Raw genomic sequence first — 7,846 nt, forward strand, 5'->3', positions numbered from 1 at the left:
AATCTGGAACAGTCCCTTAGTCTTTGTCTTTCGTGACTTCGACATTTTTTAAGAGTCAGGACCATTATTTTGTAGCCTGTCTCTCAATTTAAGTTTGTCGGATGTAATGCATTGTTGGCACATGATGTCATTCTGCATGATGCTGATTTTGATCATGTGGTTAAGGTGGTATCCACCAGATTTTCCCACTATAAAGCTTCCTTTTTTACCTTTATAATTAATAAATAATCTGTGGAGTGATCCTTTGAGACTGTGTAATATCTTATTCCCCAACAAGCTTTCACCAGTGGTTTTAGTATCCTGCCTGGATCAGCTACTGTTATAATAGTTGCAATGAGGTGATTTTTCTAACTCTTTGTTTCTTCAGCATTTATTAGTTGACATATTATGGTAAAGAACTGTCTCTTTTACCTCTATTTGTTTATAAGTTTATTTGCTTTTTACTATTCCCTCTGGATTCATGGTTTCTTTTTGTTCTAATTTTATTTTTTATTAATTTTTATTGGAGTATAGTTGCTTTACAATGTTGTGTTAGTTTCTGCTATACAGCAAAGTGAATCAGCTATACATATACATATATCCCCTTTTTTGGATTTCCTTCCCATTTAGGTCACCACAGAACATTGAGTAGAGTTCCCTGTGCTATACAGTAGGTTCTCATTAGTTATCTATTTTATACATATTAGTGTATATATGTCAATCCCATCTCCCAATTCATCCCCCCTCCTTCCCCTTTGGTATCCATACATTTGTTCTCTATGTCTGTGTCTCTATATCGGCTTTGCAAAAAAGATCATCTATACCATTTTTCTAGATTCCACATATATGTGTTAATATACATGGATTCTTTTTTTTAATGTGAGAATTCATTATTGTCATTACTCATTTTGATGCTCAAATTGTTAACAAATTTGGCCACTGGAAGCGCTGTCGAGCTGGCCCCTGGGTCCTCATCATTGTTTGATGTCCCCATCATTCTTTGAGCACCTCCTTGCTTTCAGCTGGCACAACAAGCTATTCCTGGCTCATCTTTCACTTGCCCTGCCCCTCCTGAGTGAGCTATTTCTCCAAGCAACTCTGGAGAATGGGATTTAGAAACCAAATATAACACTAGGAATGTTCAGGGCTACTGGGGTGGCCCTCCCAAGGCTCTTTCAGCAGACAGATCTAGGAAATAGAGTCCAATTCACAGAGCTCTTCCTTGCGTTCCCTCCCTCCAGATTTGTATCACCCTTCTCCCACAGTGAGAATCTTCACTCCCAACAATACCATGATAGTTACTAATTTGCTTAATCCCACAATACACAGAAGAAGTTTCAGATTGCCAGGACAGACTAGTACCAACTAAGTGAAGTTCGAAATTTCTTTGTAGTTTTGTTTGCTAGTTTATACACAGAAAGCATATAGTCAAGAGTTCAACATAGACATAGAAAACAAACTTATGGTTACCAAAGGGGAAAGTGGGGGGAGGGATAAACTGGGAGTTTAGGATTAACATATACACACTACTATATATAAAACAGATAAACAACAAGAACCTACTGTATAGCACACGGAACTATATTCACTATCTTGTAATAACCTCTAATGGAAAAGAATCTGAAAAAAAAAGGGACTTCCCTGGTGGTCCAGTGGGTAAGACTCCACGCTTACAACGCAGGGGGCCCTGGTCGGGGAACTAGATCCCGCATGCATGCCACAACTAAAGATCCCGCATGTTGCAACTATGCAACTAAAGATCCCGCATGCTGCAACGAAGATCCTGGGTGCCACAACTAAGACCCAGCGCAGACAAAATAAATAAATAAATAGTTTTAAAAAATAAAACAACACAACATTGTAAATCAACTATACTCCAATAAAATTTTTTTTTAAATCTGAAAAAGAATATAGATATGTATAACTGAATCACTTTTCTGTACACCTGAAACTAACACAACTTTGTAAATCAACTATATTTCAATTAAAAAAAGAAAAGAGCTCTGTTCAAAAGTAATTTGGGTTTACTTTTCTCCCCTGTGGTTAATTTACTATGCAGTTTAGTTCATTTGTTTACTTCTTTTTATATTCAATTTTAGGTTTCTTTTCCCCCATCTTTGTTGAATTAAATTTTATTTTTTAATATTAAAACATTCATGTCTCTAAAAGTCAAAACTACCAAAAAAGAAAAAAAAAAAGTATGCTTGAATAATTGTCATTTCTCCTAGCCTTTCACCCCATTCCTACCCATTCACTGTACGTAACCAATTTATTAGTTTCTAGTTTACTCTTCCCCATGGGTTTGTTTGGGTTTTTTTTTCTTTGCAAAAATAGGAAAATACTTCAATATTTTACTATTTCCCCTTGTTTTACACCAAAAAAAGGCATAATATTTGTATCCTCTTGTATTTACCTTTTTCACTTATCAATATATCATAGAATCACTCCATATCCGTTCATAGAAGATCTTCCTTGCTCTTTTTTACAACTGCATGATACTCCACTGTGTCAATGTACCAGGGTTTATTCAACCAGTTGTTGACGTATTGTCACTGAGGCTGTTTCCAAAATTTTGTCATTGCACACAGTGCTGCAATACGTAGCCTTGTACATATATATACTTTTATGTGGGTGTAGGTGTTTCTTCAGCTAAGTTCCTAGCTGTGAAATTGCTAGGTCAAGGGTAAATGCACTCTAAGTTTTGTTAGGTATTTCCAAATTCCCCTTTATCAGAGTTGAACCATCTTGCATTCCCACCAGCAATATAGCAGAATGCCTGTTTTCCCACAGTCTGTCCTGTTGCTTTGGCTGTTTGCAAGTTGGGTAGGTTAGAAGTGATATCTCAGAGTAATGAGCATTTCCCTCATTAGGAGAGGAATTAAACATCTTTTCATTTGTTTAAGGGATATTTTTTTAAGGCCTCACAAATATTTTTTGCAGAATGCCCATTCCTGTCTCTTGCCTTTTAAAAAATTGGATTTTGGTCTTTGGTTCCTTCAATCTTTGAGTTATTTACATATTTGGGATATTAACCCTTTATCTGTGACATACGTTGCCAGGCTTTTACTTTATATATGGTATGAGTCTGTTGGTTGGTTTTGATACAGATAGAGTAGGATAATTAAATAGTTTAGAAATTCCACTAGGGGATTAAAGACAAAAAGGGAATTTTAAGGCAGTTTGGGAAACTGCTGTAAGCTAATGACCACAAGAAAATAATCCAGTAACCTAGCAACAATCTAGGCTACCCTGAAGGAAGACCAGGCACATTCAAGTGCCAGGCACATGCAAGCCACGAGCCTTGTGCTAGTTAAAACACAAGATAATAGATGTGGGGTCCAAATCCTGTTACATGAAGTCAGGGAGTTTATGGTCCTTGAAGAATAGCATTTATACATGTAGCCAAGACAGGAATATTGGTGAAAGGGCAAAGAAATTAGGTGAAAGGGGACATTATACAAAACCTGAGATGAATTACCATATTTTAGTATACGTCACCACCCTTTTGCTAACATACATATGATTTAAATAGTGCCGTGAGAGTCCCAGTTATACCATATAGGGGTCAAGGGAGGAACTAATGATGTAAGCCTTGACATCTACCCAAAAATGAGGAAAAAGATGGTCTTGTCTCCTCCCCACTTTTTCTTTGATTATAAAAATGTAGCCCTCTGGACTTCCCTGGTGGTCCAGTGGCTAAGACTCCCCACTCCCAAGGCAGGGGGCCCGGGTTCGAGCCCTGGTCGGGGAACTAGATCCCACATGCGTGCCGCAGCTAAGAGTTCGCATGATGCAGTTAAGACCTGGCACAGCCAAATAAATAAGATAAATATATTTTTTTAAAATGTAGCCCTCTTTGTTCTCGGGGCTGCGACCCATTGCCGGCCCGCCTGTATCTCTCGCAAGCTCCTATGCTAATAAACTCACTCTTTGCCCATCGCTTTGCCTCAAGCTTAATTCTTTCTGCAACGAGACAAAAGAACAGGAGCTTCAGTAAGTCCTGACACCAGGTGAGTGGTTTCCATTAAATGACAGTGGGTTCTAGTCCCTCCTAAGCCAGGGATTGTGGGTTGGAGCCCCAACCTGAGTTTTGGCTGGGTTAGAGGCCCGTCTGAGGAGTGCGGTTTCAGCTTGGCTACACGGTTTTTGTTCTTCAATGTACTCTAACGTAGCAATGTCTGTTTTTTTTCTTCCTTGCATCTGGATACTGGGTCATTAGAAAGCCACTGCCCACACCCAGGTTACATAAGAACTCGCCCACGTTTTCTGGCTGTTAGTGGGCCTGTCCTAATACTCGCAACCGGGACACTGCGCCACAGCCTGCGCACGGCTGGGCCAGGCGCCCAGCGGGGCCGGGGGCGGGGCCAGGAGCTCGGCAGGGGCGGGGGCTGGAATGAAGGCACGCAGGCGGCCTCCGGTCGCGCATGCGCACTGACTAGCGGGCCGAGCCCGCCGGGGTCCAGAGGGGAGGCGCGCGAGTGCGTCGGCGCTGTCGGTCCTCGTAGTACCCGTTCCCGGCCTTTCCGGAAAACCCGCCCCCTCTCGCTGGCTGGAGCCGGTCGGCCGGCCTTCTCCGGTGCAAACCCGCGGCCGTGACCAACGACACGGCCCTCCGCGGTTCGGCGCCCAGCCTGTCCCATCCGACCCCGGCCCCCGCCCTGACCCACGCGGCGGCCCGAATACTTCTGAGGTGAGGCTGGCCGGCTCCTCCGCCCAGGGGTCGTCCTCGGGTCCCCGCCGCGCGCTGCGCCCCCTCGTGGCCGCCCGACCACAGCGCGGGCTGGGGCCACAGGGAAGGCTTGCAAACACCCGGATTTCGGCGGCGCCCGGAGGCTCCTCTAGCGTTAGACGCTGGGACCACACTCAGGGGAGACAGAAAGCCCACCGAGGCTTCTCTTCCATGAGCCTTCTCTCCCCACCACGTGCCCCTTGTGGACCTTTTATTTTTCTAACCCTCCTTCCTGCAGCCCTCCAGTCCCTCACCCCCTTATTCCAGCCTTATAAATCCTTATCTCAAGATGCTCAGCAAAAATAGAGGCCCTCCGCTTGCCTTCTCTAGTCTCACCCCGTACACACACCAAATACATGGTGTCCTTTCCAACACCAACAACCAGTTCTCCAGTTCTCTGCCTCCACTTCAGACGCCAGCCACGAATGGTACGGTACCCAGGCCACCCGCATTTCTAAAGCCCGGCCGACTACAAACTCAAGGTTTCCCACCGTCCAACCCCTCAGGTTCGATAATTCCCTAGAACACAGAGGACTCAGCAAAGCGCTGTACTTACTATTTCCGGTTTGCGGTGCACAGAAGGAGGTGGGGGACGCAGAGGTTCCGCGCCCTCCCCCGGGGGCCACCCTGACAGCACTGCCCTCTGAACCCCTTTGTTTTAGGGTTTTTTTGGAGGTTTCTTTACGCGGGTCAGGGGAAAGGGCCAAACCTCTTCACTCGCTTGGCTCCTCTGGCTACCAGCCCCCATCCTAAGCGACCTAGGGGCTCACCAATTATCACCTCATTAGCATAAACTCAGATACGATTGAAAGGGGCTCATTATGAATAACAAAGACGGTCTTACCACTCAGGGAATTCCCAGGATTTTAGGAGATCAGTACCAGGAATTGGGGTCAAAGACCAAATATATTTTTTATTGTACCGCACTCCCGCAAACCCTTAACCCCTGTTAATCATGAGAAAAACGTTAGCCAAATTCTAATTGTCGAGGTTATCCATAAGAAGCAGAATCTGAGAACTTCACAGCCAAGAGGACGGAAATGGTTAAATTTAATGTGGTATCTAGATGGGGTCCTGGGACAGAGAAAGGACATTAGGGAAAACAGGAAATCTAAATACAGTATGGACTATAGCTTTAAAAAAATGTATCAATATGGTTTATTAATTGCAACAAACATACCATACTTATGTAAGATATTAGTAATGAGAAACTGGTGTATACAAATAATGAATCATTATGTACTACACCTGAAACTAATATAACATTAAACATCAATTATACCTCAGTAAAAAATAATAATGGGAAACTGGTTTAAGGACCACTGCACTATCTTGCAAATTTTCTGTAAATCTAAAACTATCCTAAAAATATAGTTTATTTTGATGTGGACCATCATTTTTTAGTCTATTGAATTTGTTACAATATTGCTTCTGTTTTATGTTTGGGTTTTTTTTAGCAGTGAGGCATGTGGGAGCTTAGCTCCCCGACTAGGGATCGAACTCTCACCCCTCTGCGTTGGAAGGTGAAGTCTTAACCACTGGACCACCAGGGAAATCCCAATATAGTTTATTTTCAAAAATAAACTTTAGAGAAAAAGGCCCTTTGGGACTTTCCTGGCTGTCCAATGTTTAAGAGTCCATGCTTCCAATGCAAGGGGTACGAGTTCGATCCCTGATCAGGGAAATAAGAACCCATGTGCCACTTGGTGTGGCCTAAATAAATTAATTAATTAATTAAAATAATAAAATAATTAAAAAAGAAAAAAAGGCCCTTCAATTTTTAAGACCTACCTGTTTAAAAGGCATAGAGAGAGAGAACTTTTAAGTGACCGCTTTGTTGTTACATATCGATACATAGTCACCTGTATGCTGACAGTTGAGGAAAGACTGGGATATTGAGGTGCCATAGTGATACACATGTATCAGACACAAACGGAGTGTGAGAAAAAACCCCACCTGCCACAGCTGCAAAGGAAGTGATGTGACCTGGTCCCCCAGCACCTCAACCAGAACAAGCAAATACAAGAGGGTCAGAGTGAGGAGAGAAGGACTGGGGTGAGATTTCTGTGCGGAGAACCCTGGTCTTGCTGTGAGGTTTCATCTCCATCCCCCAGGAGAAGCCCAGAAAGCTTGCTAATGTGTGTCCCTTCAGTTGGGGAACCCAATGGATGGACATCTGACATCGTCCGGGAAATCCAGAGAAGAGACCAACTGCTTTGGTGGCAAAGCTAGGAGCTCGTTGCTGCCTCCCTGTAGGGTACTTTGAATCAGATGGGGGCAACGGGGGAGGGAAGGAGGACCTGGCCTTGGATCACTGAGGGTCCTGTCCAAAACGGCTACCTGGGACAGAGGGAGGAATGCTGGATTTCTGGGGCTGAAGAAGTGGCAAGTAAACTCCCCAAATTGAGTTGCATTGGCCAGAATCAGGAGGTTTGCAGCCAAGTTGTGTCCAAGATGGAAATCTCCAAAGTAACCCTAAAAATATCCTTGAAAAGGAAAATACAGCAATAGCAGACCCTGAGAGCACAGAGCTGGTCAGACCTCTCCCATCCTCCTGCAGCTCCCACGCTGGCTGGAGAGTGAGCCCACAGCAGGGGATGGGGATGAATGGGCAAGGGGGCGCAGCAGAGAGCAGACCCCCTTCCTACAGGCAGGCAGCTGCCAACCCTGAGGGTAGCTGGCCTTGGCATGGAGTTTGTAGGACTGATTATGAACCCAGAACTGGACATACAAGTTTCTGAATTGAGAGTGAGCTTGTGACTTAAAGTGACCCTAACATTGTCTCCCAAAAATAGAAAAGTTTTGGGCCCATGTTATGGGTTGAATTGTGTGTCCCCTTGCACCCCCCTGCAAAGAAAGCTATGAAGTCCTAACCCCCGGTACCTTAGAACGTGACCTTATTTGGAACTGGGGTCTTTGCAGATATAATTAGTTAAGATGTGGTCATACAGGAATAGGGTGGGCCTCTAATCCAATATGACTGCGGTCTTTATACGAAGGCCATGTGAAGACAGAGACACACAGGGAAACACCATGTGATGATGAAGGCAGAGGCTGGAGTGATGCAGCAAACCAGCAAAGCTAGGAGGAGGCAAGGAAGGGTTCCCCTACAGGTTTCAGAGGGAACATGGCACTGCC

The sequence above is a fragment of the Balaenoptera musculus genome, chromosome 4 (genome assembly GCF_009873245.2).
Source record: "Balaenoptera musculus isolate JJ_BM4_2016_0621 chromosome 4, mBalMus1.pri.v3, whole genome shotgun sequence".
NCBI classification, from domain to species: domain Eukaryota; kingdom Metazoa; phylum Chordata; class Mammalia; order Artiodactyla; family Balaenopteridae; genus Balaenoptera; species Balaenoptera musculus.